Genomic DNA, 23,576 nt, shown 5'->3' on the forward strand with positions numbered 1-23,576 from the left:
CTTAAAAACCACTATATTCTTCCTACCTACAATCCTTGGGATAAAGGGCAGAGCAGCCTATTTGGTGACCTTGAAGATGCTGTTTCTTTAATTTTTCATGTGTAACCAACTGCTTGGTTAAGAGGATTTAAGATATCTGGCTGAGGTTTTGTTTGCTGGTTTCTGGAACACTGCCTTGAAAATGACAGGGATCTCTGATCTATTTTTTACAGGTTATATTGCATATAGTTCTATAGTGGGAAAGAAATCAACATGTTTTATGAACATGGCTCTCCTTATAGTGAGAAAATATTTCATGGCTCGGCTCTTTCTCTCATTCTCAGTGGTCTTAGACAAGTTGGACAATTTGGGAAATATTTTTTTGTTTGACCTGTGACTTTATGGACAGTGGGGTGATTACTCAAATGCAATCAAATAAACTAGGCTTAATTTGCATGTCTCTATCCACTCAGGAGAAGCAGCATGACAAAACCAGAGTGTTAAGGATTGGAAGATAATTTTTTATGTGCAGCTTATGATAAAGCTGACAGATGCTCACTGAAGATATGACAAGTGCATATCTTATCTTAAAACTGTCTTCTCCAAGGACTTTGGTGTAAGTTTTCTTACTGGTGCCCATGAAATGACAGTGTCGCGATCAAGTTTCTCAAATGAGGTGATAGCCACTAAGTGCATGTTCCATGGGGAGGGAAGATAAATGCCATTGAACATTTGGAGGAAAAATAGAAGATGCCACATTGGACCTGGGTATTCCGAAGTTACTGATAGGCTGTGCTTAGTTGCTCCAAGAGGCAAGAATACCTTTCCTTTATCTTTCTTCCCCACCTGAGACCGCATGTTCAATTGTCTTTTCTGTGTATGTTTCTATCACCCTCCAAGACTAACCATACCAAACAGAACCCACCATCCTTCTCAAACTCTTTTTGGGCTGCTGTTAGTGCTGATGGCTTTTTGTTCTGTCTCCTTGGCCTACCTCCTCAAGGTCATGGTTCTTCCCCTTTCTCTTCTTCTCATGGATAGACCTTCAGTTTCCCACACTTGGCTTCTCCTCTATAACGAATCCTAACTGCAGACCTTCTCTGATGTAAGCCTTCATTCTTACTGCAAGAACCAGCCTGTATATTGCGACAGCAGAAAGTATTGTGAGCCAAGCATATTTTCCAAACTCTGTTTTTAAGACCAGACATAATATAACTTGGCTGTATCGCCCCATCCTAATTTCTACTCCATCCAGGCAAGTTCCTATTCTGATCTGCAGTCCTACCAGGTTCTCACCTCTCTGCCTTTGTGAGCCCTATTCCTCCCACCTGAACTATTCTTGTTTCTTGTACAAACACTCATCCATTCTTTAAATTCTCCATATGAAACCTCCCTGTCTACCATGGTCGACTGTACTTCGTACTATCTGCAATCACTTTTTTGAATAGGTACCTATGGATATATTATATTATAGATACACTTCATTTAGGAATCTCAACTGAATTGTAAATTTTTTGAGACAGAGACCATGCCTTATATTTCTCCTGAGTGCCCACAGTTCCCAGTAGAGTGAAAAGTCTAGAAAGTCTCATCTTTAATAAGGTTGGTGACAACCTGGACCTTGTTAACTACAGTGTACTAGTGTGTCTGTGATGCAACCATTGAATATGTCTTTATAAAAAATACTTAAATGTGTGAGTTTTGGGATTTGCTGTTTTGGTGTGAGCTTGAGTTTCTATCATTTAGCTTGGAGAAAAGGTACTATGTGAATGTGGTAGATATTTAGGGATTTGCTAAGGAAACTCATCACATGTAAATTTTAAGTTCCACTGAACCATCAGTTAGTAATCATTGGAAATATCTGTTAGGAGGAAGGATGTTGCTGTCTTCCATATACTGAATATTCATGTCCCCTCCCTAAATATTGAAATCTAATGCCCAATGTGACAGTATTAGGAGGTGGGGAGTTTGGGAGGTCAGTAAGTCATGACACTGAAGCCCTCTTGAATGGGATCAGTGTTCTTAAAAAAGAGACCCCAGAGAGCTCCCTGGCACCTTCTGCCATGTGAGGGTACAGCCTAATGTGTGTGGATGTTGTGTTAGATGGCTATGAACCAGGAAGTGGGTTTTTACCAGACACTGAATCTGCTGATGTCTTGATCTTGGACTTCCCAGCCTACAGAACTGTGAAAAACACATGTTTGTTGTTTATAAGCCACCCATTTATGGTATTTTGTTACAGCAGCCCTAACAGACTAAGTATAGGAGTAGAATGAAAATTTACCTCATTCTTATAGCAAGAAAAGCTATGAAGCTCTGTGCTTTCAGTAATAACACACTGTGGCTGTTTTATTTTCTGCTGGGAAGAAGCAGAAAAGATAGAGATAAGAAACTTAAAAGGAAAAGCAATCTTGACTACTCTTTTCTCACTTGAAAAGTCCTTTCCCTGACATCTTAGAAACTGGGGAAGAAAAAAACTTTTTGCCACCTGAGAAAAAGAGCCCATGTCACTTTTATTGGCAAGGCAAAGAGAAATCCTAAAGCCATGTACTAGTCGGGAAGGAAATTTAATTTAAAAACAAAGATTTAGAGTGAAGTAGAATGGAGAGTTCTAATTATGTCTGAGAATCAGACCGAGCTGTAGTTGATAACGGGTTATTTTGAAAGATACCAAGCTTTATATATATATATATACACACACATATATATGTGTGTGCATATGTATGTGTATGCATATATATATATATATATATTTCATTTTCTTTAAATGATTTTGTGTGCCTGATCTTAAGCATATCTGAATATATTACTTAAAATGATATAGACTAACATATTAGGTAGACTGATAATAGCACCCCCCTCAAAGTGTAATATTCTTTCTAAAATGTAAAGTCCAGAGAATCCATAATTTGTGTTACTGTCTAAAGTAAACACACCAGCAGTTCAAATTTGATCATTCAAACCACTCACTCAAGGGACCTACTGCCACCTGTTGTTCAAGTATCTGAATTACATGAAAAGTGCCTGAAGGGTATTTGAGGCTCTTGAGGGTTGAAGTACATAACTAAACATGTCAAGTGACATTTGGCATCTATATTGGCATCTCAGTAACTATGGGTCATAAATTTATGAGACATCTGGATATGTAGTTATTAAATGAGGTAATATTTGAAGAGACAATTATAAGAGGAAGAAGGCCTAGATTTTATCCAGCTTGAGAAAAACCCCTCAGTTTCCTCATCTATAAAATGAAATGATGATAATGACTAAACTTCCATACAGAGGCACTGTGAGAATCCAACTGGAGACTCTTGGGTGAAAAAGTTTTGTAAAGTTGCATATAGCACATGCCTGCTCAGTGCTGCCTGAGATGATGAATAGCAGGTGAAACAATGTTGTCATGGGCTCAATGAATAATAAAAGGCTACAGTTTGCTTCCTTTTGTTAAGTCTCCTTTTGTTTCCCTAGTGCTAGTCCAATATTTTGGGATATTCTATGTGTTCCCCTACCTCCAAACTCCTCAGAATGATAGATTTTTCCAGAATCCTCCCTGCCTAGCAACTCCACCTCCTAATCCCACATGATTATACAGTGCTTTTCACTATGTTTTCTGGAGGAAGAAGAAATAGGTCTCTATCCTCTGGGCTATAGTTAATTGAAAAGAGAGTTAAGAGCCTTGGATTCTTGCCCTACCTCTGCCAGTCTCTCGCTATGCAACTTCTTACAAGTGATTTAACTTCCTTATGCCAGTATTTCCTCATCTATAAAATGGAAATAATAGTCTTGACCTATATCACAAGAGTGATGTGGTAGGCAGATAATAGCACCCCCTCCCAAAAAATCCATTATCCTAATCTCTGGAACCTGTGAATGTTACCTTATATGGCAAAAGAAAAAAAATGGCTTCCAGATGTAATCACATTAAGGATTTTTAAATGGGGAAATTATAGTGAATTACCTGGTCGGCCCTAAAGGTGATCATAGTATCCTTATAAAAGAAAGAGGGAGACAGTAACACACTGAAAAAGAAGAGGTAATATGACCACAGAGGCAGAGACTGGAGTTATGTGATTGTAGGTCAAGGGACTCTGTCGGCCACCAAAAGCTGGGAGAGATGAGGAATAAAAGATTCTTTCCTAAAACCCTCAGGTGGGAGCATTGGGTTTCTGCCCAATGATGTTGATTTCAGGCTTCTGGTCTCCAAAACTGTGAGAGAATAAATTTCTGTTGTTCTCAACCACCAAGTAGGTGGTAATTTGTTATAGCAACCACAGTAAACTAATACAGGCAATATGAAGATGAAAAACTCCTGGTGCAGAGAAAATAACCAACAAATGTTGATCTGAAGTCAAAGTGACAGATGTGGAAAATATGAAGTGCCATACATTTGTAAGGAAGAGCCATGATAATTTGACTTTGGGGCTCTTAATTGTTAGCCCTTGGAAATTCATCTTTAGTGAGTGAAAATATTGCTCCAATGATGTTGGATTGTTTAAAGTCAATGGAGGCAACTGAGAAAATCTAAGTAGGGGGGAGTTAACTGTCCAAATTATTGATGTGAACCCTGGAGGCATGTCTTCTGTATTTAGACTGTTTTGATCCATTAGGCTTAGAAAATATAGTCTGTATGGTTTCCTAAGGGTTGATGCCCAGGATCTCTAACTGCCCTTATTTCTGGGACAGTGGTTCTCAATTGGAGGTGGTTTTGCAACCCCCTGACCCCACCCCACCCCCGGGGAATATTGGTGATATCTCAATATATTTTGGGTTATCACAATTTCTGTAGGGGAAGCTGCTGGCATCTAGTGGGTAGAGACCAGGGATACTGCTGAACATCTTTAAATGTGGGGATGGCCCCACAACGCCTATCTGGCCTAAAACATCAAGAGTGTGATGAGGTTGAGAAATCCTGCTCTGGGGGAGAGAAATCTGTTAGTAGCCTAACTCGTTCCCTCTCTTTTTTGATTTACTTCTTCTAGATGAGAAAAGAGGCTTTTAAAAGAGTTTGTTTAAAGGCTGTGGGACTTGGTGGGCTAATGAGCTCATCAGATCCCTTCTTGGGATGGTTTCATGGGTTTCTAGACAGTGGCAGGAAAAGTTGGGGAGCTCTTTGCAAAGCCCTTACTGCAATGAGCAGTACTCCCGGGAAGAGGAGCTGAGCCAGAGCCCAGTGTTTGCCTCCAGGCTGGGGCTTGGATCAGTAGCTTAATTCTCTCCTGAATCCCTGCAGGTGATCAGGCTCTCACAGTCACCAGGGCCCCCCATATATTATTTAGAATCAGAATGTTTATGTGCCTAGACAAAATGGATCTGGCGTTTCTGTTGCACTGCAGTAAAAGGTTAGAGCTTACATAAGCCAGATGAATGCAAGTCAAGGTGACTCTATTTTATGTATCACATTAACATAGAACTGCAAATCCTTAGACACACTTCAGGAATCCAAGGAAGTCGTGGCTATACTGCCTAGTAAGGGGAAAAGATGCATGCAATTTAGAGAAATAATGTGGATAATGAGAACCGTGTAAAACCTTGACATCTCTCCCATCTGGAATTTACCTCTGTTGTAGAGTGCACTGTAAAGGAGTTTCTGCAGGACCAGGTTGCATGGACCAACTGTCTCCACTTCTTTTTCCACTTTTATCTTCCCTATCCTCACCAGAATGTATTTATCTTTGCTCCATTTTTCCATAACTTTCAAGAGTCAAAAAAAAGTGCATGCTAGGTCTTTCCTTGGTTATCTAATCCACTTTGACAAGGAATTGCTCCACTAGACAATTAGCTTTGTGAGGGCAGGGACCCTTGTCTTCTTTACTGACATTTTCCATACCTGACATTTTCCATACCTAGTATGGTGTCTGGTACATAGTAGGCAATAAAAAAGAATATTTGTTAGATAAATGGATGAATGAACTCTCCTCTCAAGTGTGTGTGTGGTTTTTTTTGTTTGTTTTTGTTTTTTTTCCTGCAACTGAGGCCCATATTCTCTGGAGTGATTGGTCAGACGATCTATATCCATTCGCAAATATCTGTTGATTATCCCCTTGCAAGTGGTTTGTAAACTTAATCATACATCAGAGTCAGGTGGAGGGTTTGTTCAAAACACAGATAGTGGGGTCCCAGCCCCAGAGTTTCTGAACTGGTTGGTCTTGGGTGGGGCTTGAGAATTTACATTTCTAACAAGTTCCCGGGTGACACTGGTGTACTCTAAAGTTTCTGGAGGTCCCGTACTTTGAGAACCACTGCCCTAGGTTGATGCTGTGGTTATGTGTGGCTGGTCACAGCTGAGAACACAGAGCTACTGATTAACTCTTCTGGTAGAGAGGAAATGGTCTGAAGTAAAAATAAATGTTCAACCTTAGAAATAATTTTTAAATGCTAATTAAAAAAACATAATGAACCCCCTCTCCCCAGCAGATTGAGAGACTACTCCATACAAGCAAGAGAGTGGCTATTTCATACTTGTGAGAGTCTACTTTGGTGCAGCCTTCTGCTCCCTGGCTATTGTCCTTCTTATCCTTCAGATCTCAGCTGGATTGCTCCTTCCTTAGAGAAGTGTTCCATGTTTGGCCTAATCCAAAGAAAGATTTTTCTTTCCCTTCATAGTACTTGATATTTTATAGATTCCTATAAATAGTTATGTTTTTACTGGCTTAATGCTTGTTGTCCCTACTATACATACTATCAACCCCCGGAGGGTTGGGTCCATATCTATTTTGTTCATTGCTCTATCTCTAGCACCTAGCACTCTGTCTGGCACCTGGTAGGACCTCAGTTCCTCAGTATCTGTTGCCCACTGCTGTTTGTAGTTAAGAAAAGTTGTAAGCAAATTAAATGGTCAGCCATGGGTATTTGGCTTAAAAAAATAAGGTATATCCAGTTAGTGGACTGTTTGGAATCCACTAAATATATGGTAGAAATATATCTATTGACATAAAATGATGCCAAGAAATATGGGGGATGATAAAAGCAGGTTTCAAAACAGCACATTGGCATAATTTTTGGAAACATTTCTCATTGATGCTAAAATGCCATGATTTTAAGGCACATCATCTATATGACAGCCCTAACCATATCTGCGAGGGAAGCACTCCCACATCAACTGTGAACATCTATTGGAAGACATGGACCAATTCTGGAAACACTAGCATATGAAAGAAAAGGCATCATAGAATCTATTATGCAGAGTTCCCACTGTGGCTCAGCAGGTTAAGGATTCAGTGCTGTCTCTGTGGAGGCACAGGATTGATCCCTAGCTGGGCACAGTGGGTTAAAGATCTGGCATTGCCACAGCTGTGCTGTAGGTCGAAGCTGTGGCTCAGATTTAGTCCCTGGCCCGGGAACGTTCATATGCCACAGGTGCAACCAAAACAAACAAACAAAAAAACCCACCTAACATGCATAGAAAAGGGGGTCTGGAACATTATACACCAAAGTATCAACAGCAGTTCTCTTTTGGATAGGTAGTTATTGGTATTTTGATATCTTCTTCTTTTTGCTAATTTGCAGTTTCTGACCTTTCTGTAATGACCATAATTTATTTTGCAATAAAAGGAAGTCTCTTTTAAAGACACTCTGCTTCCATCCTTGGAGATTAACCAGAGGCAAGAGGGTACCCTCACCCCTGCCTCCTGTCCTGGCAGTGGAATGCTTAGCACCAAGTGCCTGATGAGTTAGGGTCATTACTAAGTTGAGGGACTCTTTCTGCCTCCAGCCTTGGTGCATTAAAAGAAGCACTTGATTTGAAATGTCTCGACCTGCTTTTGAGTTCTGGCGCTGCTGAGTAACCTTGGAAGATACACATAATCTTGCTGTTTTCCGTGTGTAAAATGTCATGGTGCACGTGAAAGCTTTTTGCAACTGTAAACGGCTCTTCGAATGTGAATTGTTATTATTAGTGCACATGCAGCAGCCACATTTCATCTTTCCCTCAAAATGCCAAGTACCAAGGGACCGCCTTGTATTAATGTCATTCTGGAGTGCCTTTTTTTCTTATTTGGGTTAGAAATTATGCCTTTGCCTGTATGGTGTGTAATCTATAAAAATAGCAAATCACTATGTTGTACACCCAGAACTAACATAATATTCTAAGTCAACTATACTTCAACAAAGTTAAAAAAAAAAAAAAAAGAATAAAACACAAGGAATCTTGAAAAAGCAAAAAAAAAAAAAAAAAAAAAAAATCATGCCTTTTACTGCACCCCGTCCGTGTGCTCCACCAAAATCCATCTGGAAACACAGCCAACTGCAGGGTTCACCAGAGCAAGAAGGGGTAGAGGAGAGGGGGAAGAGGAGGAAGCATATGTTATGGGCTAAAATATATTTTTATGACTTGTGAATGTAGCACATTTGCAGCTGAAGTATGAATGTATAGGGAGGCTGTCTGGATGCATGACTTGGCTTAGCAATTCCGATCATTCCAGTCATTCCAAAGAACTTGAAGTGCTGTGGACACAATGGAGGGGGTGTTCTAGTCAAATAAACTTAACAAAAGGAAACAAAGGAGAATACCACATGTATTTCAGAGTACTCTGAAATTCACAACAAATGTTAGACCATTAAAGGCTATGAGAAGTCCTGCAGTAAAGGTGCCTTTGTTTATCACAGCATTTTCCAGATAGATTTGACTCCCCTGCCCCTTGTAACAATTATTAACATTCTGGATGAATACATACAGGGCACTATTGCCTTAGGTAATTATCCCAGGGATGGCTGGTCTCCCATTATGATATGATGTAAGACAAATAACTAATGCCGTGGTTCCCACTCTCATAGATGGCAGTATTTATTTGATGAAGGCAAAAACAAATAACTGTGTCTGAGCAAATATATGTGTGTGACTTGAAGCAGAGGGAAAAGAAGGGCCATATGTGTGTATTTGTACATCTTACTGAAAAATCTCTGGAATTGAAAGGGGCACAGACAAGAACATCTAGTTCAGATATTTAAACATGGGAAAACTGAGGCTCTGAGAGGAAAAGAAAAAGTCACTTGCTTGAGACCAGCATGTCCCACCTACTGCCTACCCGTTTAGTTTTTCCTAGTATGCAGTGTTGTTTTCTGGTATTCCTGGGTTATAGAAGAGATAAGGAGAAAAGGGTTATAGAAAGAGTGGAAGGAACATTATTTTTCCATGTTTAACAGCACTTTGTAGGGTAAAAAGGAGTTTGTCACTTGTTATTTTATTTGAGTCTCATAGAGCCCCTGTCAGGGAACAGGACAGGGGTTACTATATACAAATTCCTAAGTGGGTCAGAAATCAGAATAAGTTAACCAACCTGCCTAAAATCCCATAGTTAGTAGCAGGCCTAAGTACAGAACCGAAGTGTGCTGCTTATTCTCTATGCCAGCCCAACACAAACACCTCCTATCTGTTCTCCGTCCTGCTCTGTGCCTGCAGAATAGCATAGTCGAGGTCCTTTGTTGGCTAGTTTCTAGTCGGGATTATCCAATAGGAGACTCCCGCAGAATACTGAAGGGTGGGAAGACATAGAGCTCAGGATATCCCTTCTCTGCCTCTTCTCTACTTTGGTGCCATTTTACTTGGTGCCATGACTCCAGCTTCTGCCAGGTAGCTCCCTCACTATTTCCTCCTCTTATTACCTCACTGCTAGAGGTGACAGTGGAGTCCGGGTGTTGCTAGTCTGGGTCCCTCACCATCCTTTTGTCTATTCGATTAGAATGTCTTTAAATATCTGGGGTGAATTCTGTTTCTTGCTGAGCCCCTGCCTGATAGAGAGTCCTATCAGCTCAACATACACTGCTTTTCCCCTCCACCTTCTGCCTCAGTAATATGGGAGCATGGATTAGAGATACTTTCCATAGCAGTGTTCATCTGCTCCAAAATTGATAGAAATAGACACAGAAACTGAACCCTCATGAGAAAGTATGCTTTTGCACTGTTCCATTTGATCTGGGAGCCAGTTTTGCCTGGGAACTATTTTTTTTTTAATTGTGGTAAAATAGATGTAACATAAAAATTTCCACATTAACCATTTTTAGGTGTATAGTTTATTAGTGTTAAGTACATTCACCTTGAATTGAAAAGAATTATTTTCATTTTGCAAAATTACACTCTATACCCACTAAACAACTCCTCATTTTTGCCCTCCCCCAACCCCTGGAAACCATTTTACTTTCTGTCTCCGTGAATTTGACCATTCTAGTGGTCAGGTAACTGGAATCATACCATTATCTTTTTTGTGTATGGCTCATTTCACTTAGCATAATGTCCTCAAGGTTCTGCCATGTTGTGGTGTGTGTCATTATTTCCTTCCTTTTTAAGGCTGAATAATATTCCGTTATGTATGTATATCACATTTATCTGTTGGTGGGCATTTGGGTTGTTTCTACCTTTTGACTCTTATGAGCAATGTTGCTATAAACATGGATAAACAAATTTCTTTTCCATACCCTGCTTTCAATTCTTTTGGGTTTATACCCAGAAGTGGAATTGCTGGTTCATATGGTAATTCTATTTTATATTTAATTTTTTTTGAGGAACCTATATATTGTTTTCCATAATGGCTGTACCACTTTACATTCCCATAAACATTGCACAAAGATTCCATTTTCTCCACATCTTTCCCATACTTGCTTTATACATATATCTTTATTTACTTGATAACAGCCATCCTAGTGGGTATGTGATGGTAACTCATGGTGCTTTTGATTAACATTTCTCTAGTAATCAGTGATGTTAAGCATCTTTTCATGTACTTGTTCATCATTGGTTTATCTTTGGTGAAATGTCTATTCAAGTTCTTTGCCCAGTTTTTAATAGGTTTGCTTGTTTTTGTCATTGAGTTATAAGAGTTCTATATTTATTCTGTGTATTAATCCTTTACCAGATATATGACTTACAAATATTTTCTCCCATTCTGTAGGTTGCATTTTCACTGTTGATGATGTCTTTTAGATGTATAGAAGTTTTCAATTTTGATAATTACGTGTTTATCATTTTTCATTTTTAAAAGTTGTATTGAAATATAGTTGATTTACAATGTTGTGATAATTTCTGCTGTACAACAAAGTATTTGAGTTGTACATATATGTATATACACATCTTTTTACTTTTGATGACTGTGTTCTTGGTGTCATATCCAAGAAATCATTGCCAAATCCAATGTCGTGAAGTTTTCCATATTTTCTTTTAAGACTTTTATAGTTTTAACTCTTACATGTTTAGATCTTTGATTTTTTTTTTTTTGTCTTTTTAAGGCCATACCCATGGCATATGGAGTTTCCCAGGCTAGGGGTCAAACTGGAGTTACAGCTGCTGGCCTATACTACAGCCACAGCAATGCCAGATCCGAGCCACATCTGTGACCTACACCACAGCTAATGGCAACGACAGATCCTTAACACCCTCAGCAAGGCCAGGAATCGAACCTGAGTCCTCATAGATACTAGTCAGATTCATTTCTGCTGAGCCATGATGGGAACTCCTCTCTGATCCATTTTGAGTTAATTTCTATATAGAGAATAAGGCAAGGTTTCAATTTCATTTTTTAATATGTAGGTATCGAGTTTTCCCAGCACCACTTGTTGCAAGACTGTCCTCTGCACAATGAATGGTCTTGACAGCCTTGTCAAAAATCATTTGAGCATATATATGAAGGTTTATTTCTGGGATCTCTATTCAGTTGGTTCTTGTCTTTCTTTATGTGTCAGGGAAACTTTTATGGATAGATCTAAATAATTTTCTTTTAGTATGGCGGTGGCTCCCCTCACCCACTGGGCTGAGGAGTGGGGTTGCAGCAACAGAGTCAGGGGAGGAATCAAATGGAAATTCTAGGCAATATGAAGAAATCTTGTCAGCTAATGGTGACATTAACCGTAGTGTACTCAAGGAGAAAGCAGTCTAGCTGGGGAAACAGAATGGGCAACTTTACAAAGGTACAAATCCTTTACTGGTTCAAATTCCAGAGGCTGGCATTTAAATTAACTTCAGAAACTTGGTTTGTATTTTTCTGTAGAAAGAAGGCATATATGGTACCTTCCTTCTAAAGCCAGATCATAAAAGACAATTTAACCCAGGATATGTTTGAAATAGCACCTATTAGTAATGAAAAATATTGTAGGCTGGAATGCCATTTTATTCTTCTTCTGTGGGTTTATACATAGTTTTATTTAGATATTGTGGGAAGCAAATTGTATCACGGAGTAATCTAACATAGAGATCATATAGCTTCAGAACACATAAATTCTTTATGACTAATTTTTAACCAATATTTTATTTTTTATCACAGTAGATTTGCAGTGTTGTGTCATTTTGTGCCCTACAGTGTAGTGACCCAATCATACATTTTATTCTTTGAAAGACAGTGAATGGAGATGATATTTTGTTTGATATATTTTGAAGGCTAGTCCTGAAGTAAAAACAAATTTAGTTCAGGGATCAAAGAGGAGATTGGTGAAGACTTGGGGAGTCTGAAGGGACCTTCCCAGACTGGTGCAGTCATAAGGGAAGGACTCTGAGGTCAGATAAGTCTGCTTCTTTATAGTGTGTATGCCTTAGATTCTTTGAGTTTCAACTTCCTCATCTATAAAATGGTAATAGCAGGGGACGTGGTGAGGATTAAATGAAATTCTGTATGTTTAGCAGTTATCACAGTACTTGGTCCATGGTGGGCACTTAATAAAAACACTGTTAAAGGGCTTGAGAGGTTAATGGCACCACTTCTGATGCTCGTGTATCAATAGCACCATCCCCTGATCCCATTATTTAAAGTTATTAGAAAAATGACTAGTTAGAGGTATAAGAGTAAGTGGTAGAGAGTTTTTTTTTTTTCTTCTGGTATAACAGACCAAGAGCTGGCCTAGAGGGGAGATATAGGAAGGGGTAGAAAAAATGTGTGTGTGTGTGTGTGTGTGTGTGTGTGTGTGAGAGAGAGAGAGAGAGAGAGAGAGAGAGAGAGAGAGAGAATTTTCTGGTGTGACTAAGTGGAGGAAAATGGGGAGAACTTTCCCTGGCACTGGAAAAGGGAGAGGGCAGGGGAGGGGACATGGCGTGAGGTATGTGTCTTTCCATATATGAGAGTACCTAATGTACTTAATAAAACTGTTTTTAAGTAACCTGTCAGTTCACATGGATTATATTAGCTTACATGTATCCCATTGTTTTATTAGCTACAATTTTACACAAACCTTAATAAAGCAGACCTGGCCTGGCTGCCATTTGGTAATACTCTATGTCATTGGAATGCTCAGCTGATCAAAAATAGGTGAGGTTTGACTGTGGTGCAAAAACCTGCCAACAGCTTGAGGTGATGGGGAACTATAAAGTAAGCAGGGTGGGGAAGACTATGGGGAATACCTCCTGGAGGCAGTGTATTGAGCTGGGCCTTGAAGTGAGTGATGGGGGATGAATCATCAAGGGAGAGGAATGTCATGTTGAATATTGATAATGGTGGATGTGTTCCAGTTGACAAGCTCAAAAAATAACAGCACACCAAGATGAGGTGAAAGTGCTAGAGGCTGGCTAAGGTGCATGGATTTAACTCAGTAGGCAGTAGGGAGCCACTATGCGATACTGCAATAGGGAATGACAAGATGTGGGTAAAAATACCATATACCCTGGTCATGGCTATATTTTACTTTGGTGACTCCCAAACCTAGCTTGAAAAATGCATGTGCTCAGGTGGCATCTCCAAAGATTCTGATTCAGGGGGTGGCTAGGAGACAGGTGAGCAGAGGGAGTCAGTGGTGACCTGTGAGCCAAGTGAAGATCATGGCCAGAATTAGGGATCGAAACCCAGAAACTTGCTTGTTTCCAAAGTCTACGTGCACAACCACCACTCTTTTTGACAGTTCTCATATTGCCACCTCTTCCTGGAATGACTTTTCTCTCCATCTCCTTGGAAATTCTGCCCATTATTCAAGGCCTAGTTCATATGTAGCTTCCCCTGAGAAGCTCTCCCTGGTCCACATCTCCCTGCCAACTGCTGTTACCTCTCTTGTGGTTACTGTGAGATAGGATATGAAGAGACCGTAGGACTAGATTCCAGAAGGGAATGGGAGGAATTGAGCTAGTCACAGATCAGGAATAATAAGGGAAGGATCCGAAGGGCAGGGTGGAAGTTACTGAACAAGAAGAGGTTGATGATGTCATCCTCAATCCTTCATTTATTCTTTGCATTATTGGAACATACTGGAGTTTGCGTGTACCTGCTTATGTGGAATTACAGATCATGCTGTCTAGTTATAATTAACCTAATACTAAAAGAGCAAATAGCTAAACATTTTTTTCCTGCAAACAAAACAGGTATTGAGGAGAAACCTACTGTATACACAAGAGAACAATAAGAAAATGGCACAACTGGAGTTCCCGTGGTGGCGCAGTGGTTAGTGAATCTGACTAGGAACCATGAGGTTGCGGGTTCAGTCCCTGCCCTTGCTCAGTGGGTTAAGGATCCGGCGTTGCCGTGAGCTGTGGTGTAGGTTGCAGACGCGGCTAGGATCCCGTGTTGCCGTGGCTCTGGCGTAGGCCGGTGGCTACAGCTCTGATTCGACCCCTAGCCTGGGAACCTCCATATGCCACAGGAGTGGCCCAAAGAAATGGCAAAAAGACACACAAAAAAAAAAGAAAAGAAAAGAAAATGGCACAACCAATGCCATTCTGCTCCTAGAAGGTCCTTCTCCTAGAATAAAGTTGTTGTCAGTGACATCACCAAATCAAAACAGTAACAATCTAATGAACTGATAAGAAGTGGGCAAAAAAAAAAATTGCCAAAAGTCTTTGTGAAATACCTTTTTGGGGGGTTATGACAGCCATTAATGCCAAGAATTGAAACTATTGAACCTAGAATTAGAACTTCAGATTGCTGTAGAAGGAAGAATTACACTAAATTTAACAAAGAAAGTTCATTAAATCACATTACTCTCTCTAAAGATATGATTTTATTATTACTTTTTTTTAGTGAAAGCAAAAAGATTTTGGTGTGTATTTATAAATTATTTTAAAACATGGTTAATTTCATTTATTTGCACACGTTCAGATTTCTATTTTGTATTTGTTTTCTAATATATTTAATGCATTAGTCCAATAGTACATTTAATTATTAATATAACTTGTAAACCACTGTATTAAGCAACTACATATTTGCAGTGAAGAAGAAGGGGAAAGGGTGCTACCCACTAAAAGGGCTTTTTCTGCCCAGAGACACAGAAGAGGCAATCACCAAATTGAGCCTATTTTAGGTTTGAGAGAGGGTTCGAAGAATATTGGGGTATAGAGGAGGGGTGAGGAGTAGCAATGTATTGATACCTACGAGAGACAGGATCCATGGAGATGGGCCGATACTAATCCATATAAATTAAATAATATGTATGTCCATATAAATGAAATAAATAGCAATTAATACATAAATATAATATATAAAAATCTAAGTCTATAATATATAATTATAATATAAATACAGAATATATTTAAATATACTATATTAATATGTATGTAATATTGATATTTAAATATTATATATCCGTATAAGTTAAATATAAACTTGTATAAATTTTAGGAAAACATACACCTTACTCCAAGCAGATGCAGCCCCACACCAGGGTCCATAGCTCAGTAAGTCTATGCACTATCTCAAGTTGAGCCCCCATTCACCCTCATCGGTAAGCACTTGTGCAGTACAGAACCTACACAACTGTATACAGCAGCCCTGCATGAAAATAAATAGTGACAGATTCACTTCAGAAGCCTTCCCAAGTGATTCTGATGACCAAAGTTATGAACCACTAGCCTACATAATACTATGTTAACTTACTTATTCTATAAACTGTGTAGAATTCTTAAGAACAATGTATTTTAAAAACTGGTCTATAATTCTGATGTCTCACAAAACTTGCCTTCCCATAACTGAGTTTGATTTAGGGAATGTTTATGACTGATAGTCTTAACTGTGTCACCCTGGTTGAATCACTTTCCTACTCAGAGCCCCAGTTTCATCAGTAATAAAATGAATGGAGTTGAACTAGATGATCTATAAGTTCCTTTCCAATCATAGCACCCTATGTTCAATGCAGATTGCTGCTTATCAATGTATGAAAATTTTCTGCCAGGCAGCCTCTGCAGCTACATTTTACTGGCTGGTTTTGACTCATTCTCCTGAGAGGGTTGAAGGCATATGTTCATTCTAACTCTGTTTCTAGAGAGGGGCCATTTTTACCATTAACTGCACTGTATTCCTCTTGCCAGTGTCTAGCAGGCATCTCTAAAGTGGGGTTGCAGTACAGGCAGCATTTACAGCCAACCAGGGTAGCAACTACAGTTGTTTCATTATCCTTCTTCTAACTATATGCTTAACTGACTACCGTATTTACTCATAAATCTTGTAAATCATTCAAAATCTTTTCTTTCATGGCTGCTCCGTTAGCTAACTGTGAAACCAAAGGTCTAGTTTCAACAATTTGAAGGCTTGATCAGAGCCACTAAAGATTTGTGAACAGTGGTTTTAGAGTCTTTTCACTTAGTCACAAAGTATCATTAGATCCCCTTTTAGATGCTCAGCCCAAACCATCAGAAGAGTTTCTGCTTTAGCTGACGAGCAATAAATCCTACTTGGAAGGCAAAAATATAGTGGGAGAAATGGTGTTTTCTTTTCAAAATTGGAGGAAGCGAGGAAAATGTGGGCAGATAGGCAAACAAACCAAAGACGATTGGTCTTCCCATCAATGCCTGATTTAATAGAGACTTATTACCAATTAACTAGCTATGCAGTTTTGGACAAAAGACTTCCACTCTCTAAGCCTCAGTTTCCTTGGTAGTAAAATAAGTTCATTTGGGTTCAAGGAGCTCAAGAAAGGTACAGAACAAAACTAGAATATTTTCTCCCTTCAGGTAGTTCAGGCTTCATGTAGTTCAAGATTTTCCCTTAACTACCAAACCTAGTCACCTTATTTTAAAAACAGAAATATGTGATAAGAGTTTCATAGTTTTTATTGGTTCCACATTCCTATCTGCCTAACCACCTTGCAGAAATTCAATTCTCTCTAGCCACAATCAATGCCCATTTCTAGTTCATAACTAACTTGTCCGTAATTGAAACCCCCCAAATAGCTAACCAGCCTTTCAAGTTGGATTCAGGGAGCTAGTTATTGATTAGACCAGTGGTTGTTAAGCAAGTTTCTTAATGGACAAATGAATCACTTGGGGGAGCTTATTAAAAATTCAAATTCCTGGGCTCCACAACCACAGATTGAGATCCACTGGGTTTGGGTAGCGCCTGCAAACCCAGTATTTTAACAAGCACTTTTACAAGTGACCAGTGGTCCAAAACTGGAGAAACACTTTGCTTGAAAGATGGCAGTGGGAGTTCCCATTGTGGCTCGGTGGTTAACGAATCTGACTAGGAACTATGTGGTTGCGGGTTCAATCCCTGGCCTTGCTCAGTGAGTTAAGGATCCGGCATTGCCGTGAGCTGTGGTGTAGGTTGCAGACTCGGCTCGGATCCCGTGTTGCTGTGGCTCTGGCATAGGCTAGCAGCTACAGCTCCATTTGGACACCTAGCCTGGGAACCTCCATATACTGTGGGAGCGGCCCTAGAAAAATACAAAAAAAAAAAAAAAAAAAAAAAAAAAGACAGTGGTGGAGAGAGGCCATTGCCTAATGGCAGTCCCTGCTTGCCATTTCTCTAGCCCCTGGCTCATCTTGTTTCTGCCCTCCTTGCAGTGTCTTTGTGAGAGAAGGAGGGACAGTGATTGCTAACTATTTTCTTCAGGTTCAGAAAGGTGAAGTGACTTTTCCAGAGCTTCCACTCAGTGGAGAGGGAACAATATTGGATTTTCCTCTCCCAGCTTGGAGATGATCTCCTAGGCTGGACTTGTTAGAGCAGTCTTACTCTGCCATTCAGCACAGTAACGGTCCAGGATGGACAGCAAGCCAACACAGTAATCTGAGTCCTTTTACCTACTAGCTGGTCTGGGCAATTCCCTTGACTAGTGTTAGGTTGGATAGGGAACAAAATGCAACCGCTGATAAATAACGCATTGCCCTCAGATGCCTGCTGCAGCTTTTATTGCTAAAGAATGATCTCTGCCATCCTCGAGCAGCTGGTGTGAGCAGATGAGCTGGGGGCAGGAGCCTTTGCACAATTCGGGTCTCATGGAAAAGACCACTTGGAGTCTTGGGGACTGAGAGGATCTAAGGCATAGGTAGGATATCATTCTCTTATACCAAGATTTAGGTAAAAAGAAGCATCAACTGATTTTGAATAAAATGTGTGCTACCAAAAAAATGCTTGAAAAATCTATGATGTAGTCTCACAACCCAATTTTATAGATGAGTCAACTAAGATCTCGAGAGCAGCCATGACTTCAAAGATCTCTTTAAAACTTTAAATATTCAGCATTTATTTCAATTCTTAATAGTTTTTAAGAGGAAATCATATTTAATAATAGCTAATCTATTTGAGTATTCATCACATGTTCTATATGCTTCCTATTCGATCCCCACAGCAACACTAGAGGGGAGATGTTATTATTACCATCCCCATTTTATAGATAAAGCAACTGGACACAGAGAAATTAAGCACATTGCCCAAAGCTTCACAGATAGCCTTAAAGCTGGGATTAGAACCCAGAGAGTCTGACACCACAGCCTATGAGTACACATCTTGCCTCTCAAACACAAGGGGTAGGATAACCAAAATAATCATAATCAAACTCTCTCCATCCTGTTACTTCCTTGCTCAAAACCCACGTTGGGTTCAGATTGCAGCAACACTGAATTACCACTATTTGAGGAATTCTAACCATGGTGAAATGAGAACCCCAACTCACCAACAACACCTTGCATTACTACTCATGGACTCCATCATCTCGCAGACCCATTTTGCCTTTCTGGGTGGTTATTTAGCATTACTAAAATGCATTTGATACCACTTGCGGCACAACACCTGGAATGATCTCTGCCCTCTAAGAAACTTTGCGTCTAAAGCATCTCTGCAGCTGCCACAGGCAGAACAGCTTCTCATTGGGTACTATTATTTTAGTCGCTACAGTCTCTGCCACATGATGCAGCTCCATTTCTAGAACTATTGAAATCAATGATGTAGAACCCATTTCAAGACTGCTGGTTCAGTCTATGCATTCAGTGGACAAGGTAGCTATTGGGAGCTTCTGAGTTACCTCATGCTGCACTTTAAGGGATGAAAGTTTAAGAAGGTTAGAAAAAGAGAGCCCAACAACCAAGCCAGTGATTTTTCTGCTAACTCAGAAACTCCACAACCCATCCCTACCCTCAGAAACTCTGCATAAAATATGTTTTTCAAAGTTTTCACCTGTGTCCATCTCAGAACAGGGCCAAGCTAGGGCACCAGCTCAATACTCTGCCAAAGGCCAGAGTAGTTCTTACAGAGAAGAGCGAGTGACAATGTTGATGGTGAATGAAAGAAAGGTTATGGAGATGTTTCCGTCAAAGGAGAACCAGGCAGAAATTTTATTCTGGAAGGCAGAATAAAAGGAGTGGTATTAAGGGGTGAAAAAAATTGATGTTTACTGAAGCTCATTTAGAATCTGATTCTTCTTAAGGCATTCTGGATGATTTGCAATGTTAAGTGCAATATGAGCAAGTATTCTATTTGAAAGACATTAAGGGCTCATCACGCCCATTCCAGTTCCCTTCTAGTTCTAACAAGAGGCAAAAAACGAGGTACCAAAAATGTGATTCCAAAACTTAGAAACCTCTGTTTGGCCAGGATGTGGTTTTGAAAATTTTTGAATTTAAGTCCTTTGGTTGAGCGCATCCTCTCCCGATCTCTGCAGTTCTCACTACTCCCCCGTTGTCTTGTATCCAACCATTCCACACGTTTATGCTATCTGCCTCTGGCTGCGAAGATATTTAAATTTACAGCCCTTGCCAAACTACTTTAGAGTGATGAAATTATACTGTATAGGGAGGGGTGTCCACCCAGAGCCATACACAACTGTTCAGAATTTGAAGCAAAGAGGAATAAAAGGTATTACTCTCACAAATTCAAGCAAGGATTTAAGAGCTAACATTTTCCAATGTTGATACACTGAGGGAGTGTCTATCAGTGTAATATAGTTGGCATAATAAATTGCTTGGATATGAATACATTTGCAATAAAGACCCTTATCTGAGGCCCCATGTCAAAGATCTTGGAGCTTTCTGATTCCTGGGTTTAGGTAAATGGATCACACTAGGATATAGTTCAGTGGTTCTCCACTGGGGAAGCCTGTGAACATACCAGAACTTCCCCTGGGAAATTACTCTGTGCAGTGAGATGTGTTACTGATTGGAGGATGTTGTTTGTGTGAAAGGTGTAGGGGTAAGAAAAAATGGTTGGGAATCACTGGCAGGGCCTATTGTGAAAGTCTTCCCAAGAAAGAGTGAGTTTGTTAGCTGCAATTTGCTGTCTCTTTAAACTCATGCCTCTATGGTTCCCTCGTGAAGTGGGGAAGATAAACCCTGTCTTGTTGATTTTCTTATTTTGTAGAGTCAGATGAAAATGCCTGATGACTTAATCTTAGTTTCCCCTGGACTCTTGAAATATTGACCATCTCCCAGACCTTAACGTTCTGTTTCTAACTTTAGAAACTTCCTTCCATTGGTGAGGAAAACACTTCCTGGGTAGGCTCTATTCTGGTTTGTGTCTGATTTAGCCTGTAAGCTGTCAAAGCTGCTCTACACCTGTTTATTAATTAAGCACCCACCGGGTTTTTGGCCTGTACCAGGCAATTTCAAGTACTATGGCCAAGTTCAATTTTGATCAAATCTGTGCTGAAGGCTACAGGGCAGGTAGAAAAACAAGAGAGTTGACAGAAGGTATCTTCCTCTCCTACTGAACACCAGAACTCAACTCTGTCAGATTCCTGGTGGCATATAAGCCCCGAGGGAATACTTAGGGATAGTCCGTGGATAATAATGTAGGCTTATTTCATTGAGGGGCCAGGCTCAAGGTGAGAGCAAGAGTGAATGCACAAGCATGTCTGTGGAGGAGTGCTGAGGGGGCGAACCTGAGGATCAGGTTAGTCTTCAGAGCTGAGATGAATGTGGAGCCTGAAATCAGAGCTGAAGCCAAGAGGAGCTGAGAAAGGCAGAGCACTTTAGGAAGCAAGCTCCTGGGAGTCTCTGGCATTCGGTTTGGTGTTAGGACTGTGATCCCACGCTCACCAACTTGATCTGAGTCTTGCATGGAGGCTAGGGAAGAGAAGCCTTTACCAAGGCAGCTAATGAATGGCTAGTGCACTCTCTCTCTCCCCCTTCCCTCTCCCCACGCCCTGCCCCCTTTCCTCTCCCCGCCCCCTTGCATGCACACACACCAACGCTCTAATATTCAGAACCTGAGTGTGGGGTGTGTGTGTATGTGTGATGCATGTGTATATGCATAGGGGCTCTAGTGGCTGGGAACCCAGGCGGGAGAAAATAGTGGGGGAGGGAGGGAAAGAGAGAGTTAAGGCCAAAGTCCAAAAGAAGGCTTTTCCAGTGCCAGCTCACCTCTTTGCTTTCCTTTTCTTTTTTCTCTCTTTTTTTTTTTTTTTTTTGTCTTTTGTCTTTTTTGGGCCATACCCACAGCATGTGGAGGTTCCCAGGCTAGGGGTCTAATGGGAGCTGTAGCCGCCGGGCTACACCACAGCCACAGCAACGCCAGATCCAAGCAGCATCTGCGACCAACACCACAGCTCACAGCAATGCTGGATCCTTAACCCACTAAGTGAGGCCAGGAATTGAACCCTCAACCTCATGGTTCCTATTCGGATTCCTTTCCACTGAGCCATGACGGGAACTCCTCTTTACTCTTTCTTTACACTAATCTGCAATCTGTGAGGAAGCCTAAAACGAACACCTAAGTGGAAGTTACTGGGAATTTTGAATGAGTTCTCCTCACGAAAACCAGGAACCGTTTATTCCAATGATATAATGGTTTGATTTTCCTTTACAAGTTATAGTCATCTTTCTCTTGTCTGATAGGGGCATTCTTCATATCTCTAGGCCATTCCATTTAATCAGCAAGATTTATTTTTCTTCTAGACTTGGAATTCAATTGTATTGTCCCTGAGATAACCAACTTATTTTACTCGTGTCCTGCTTCATTTAAAAGCATCGACTACTTCGATGCTGCCTGACAGTAACTCTCTCCCACAGCAATAAGATTTCTGATTGTAAATATGTGGTTATAAAAATAATTGAAAAAATATTTATTGCCTTCCTATCATATGCAAGGCAATGTGTCTGCAGGGTGTGGAGTGAGGGTTGGAAAAGAGAAATATAGAACCAATCCTTACTCTCAAGGAGCTTAGTCTACTTGGGAAGAGAACATGTATCGACAGAAAACTATAGCTAATGATAACCAAGGGAATCACCTAGAAGTGCGGTTGTGACATTTAGACACTACCCTATGAAAGGAGGGAGCAATCATCAAAGGAAGGAAGGCTGACAAAAGCTTTGATATATCTCAAATATACTGGACATACAATATATATTTGTTGGGTAAGATAGAATTTGAGCTAGGTCACGAAGGATGGGTGATTATTCAGAGAGGTAGTTTAGAGCAGGAACTATACTGTCTTTCGCTCTCTCTCTCTTTTTTGTCTTTTGTCTCTTTAGGGCTGCACCTGCTGTATTTGGAGGTTCCCAGGCTAGGAGTCAATTTCGAGCTGTAGCTGCTGGCCTATGCCACAGCCACAGCAACGCCAGATCTGAGCCATGTCTGCAAGCTACACCACAGCTCATGGCAACGCCAGATCCCTAACCCACTGAGCAAGGGCAAGGATCAAACCTGTATCCTCATGGATGCTAGTCAGATATGCTTCCACTGAGCCACAAGGGGAACTCCAGGAACTATATTCTTGATTGAATACATGGTACAGGTAGACGTGGAGAAGCATAGGATGTGCAGGTAGCAGTTTTTCTAGAGCAAAGGGCTTATGGAAGGAGAGAACACTAAAAACATGGCTAGAGCCAATGGAAGACCTGAGCTGCATTGTGAAAGCATTTGAGCTTTATCCTATAGGTAGTGGGGAGCCACTGGAGGCTTTGCACAAAGGATAATGTCAAGGGAGGATAAATCTGGTGAGAGTGTGCAGGATGGATTGAAGGAGAGAGACTAGAGACTAGAGGCAGCTGGACCAGCCAGGAGGCTACTGTGATGGTGTGGATAAGCAGTGATAAGAGCAGTAATAGCAGTGGGAAGATGCAGTAAGGTGTGCAGTAGCAACACATAGAAGATAAATGAATAGGACTTAGTGACTTGATTTCATTATATGGGGTCAGGGAAAGGTGGAAGATCAGATGACTCAGGCTGTTGGTCCATGAGACTGAAGCATGGTGCTGGCACTACCAGAAATATTTTCCCTGCTTAGAAGTTGTTTGCTAATATCTTAGGCTAGTTTGCAAAAGGACAAACCTCAGCCGTTTATGTCCATTTCATCTTGTTATATCCTGGGACTCTGAAGCTTCAAGAGATCTAGAGATTCTTGACTGGCATGTCTGCACTCTAGACTGTAGGCAGGACCCACCCAAATTAGGATGGATTAATTCCACTGTGTCCTGATTCACCTCTCTTGCTCTTTCACTCAGAACGCAAGCCTGCTGGTTCTATACAGGCTTACCTTTTATGGGCAATCCACTT

At 40.5% G+C, this 23,576-nt stretch overlaps 1 protein-coding gene and 1 non-coding gene across 9 annotated transcripts in view; one reads left to right on the forward strand and one right to left on the reverse strand.

The window, feature by feature from the left end:
* Window positions 1-23,576, reverse strand: part of TRPC5 (transient receptor potential cation channel subfamily C member 5) — a 270,382-nt gene that overhangs the window by 224,140 nt on the left and 22,666 nt on the right. The gene's annotated exons all lie outside the window — the stretch shown is intronic.
* The window catches only part of RTL4 (retrotransposon Gag like 4), a 262,404-nt gene that overhangs the window by 21,709 nt on the left and 217,119 nt on the right, over window positions 1-23,576 (forward strand). The window lies entirely within an intron of this gene.

The sequence above is a fragment of the Sus scrofa genome, chromosome X (genome assembly GCF_054392235.1).
Source record: "Sus scrofa isolate SSC_HxYL_T2T_F1_AM1 chromosome X, Sscrofa_HxYL_maternal_Yorkshire_Landrace_v2.0, whole genome shotgun sequence".
NCBI lineage: Eukaryota > Metazoa > Chordata > Mammalia > Artiodactyla > Suidae > Sus > Sus scrofa.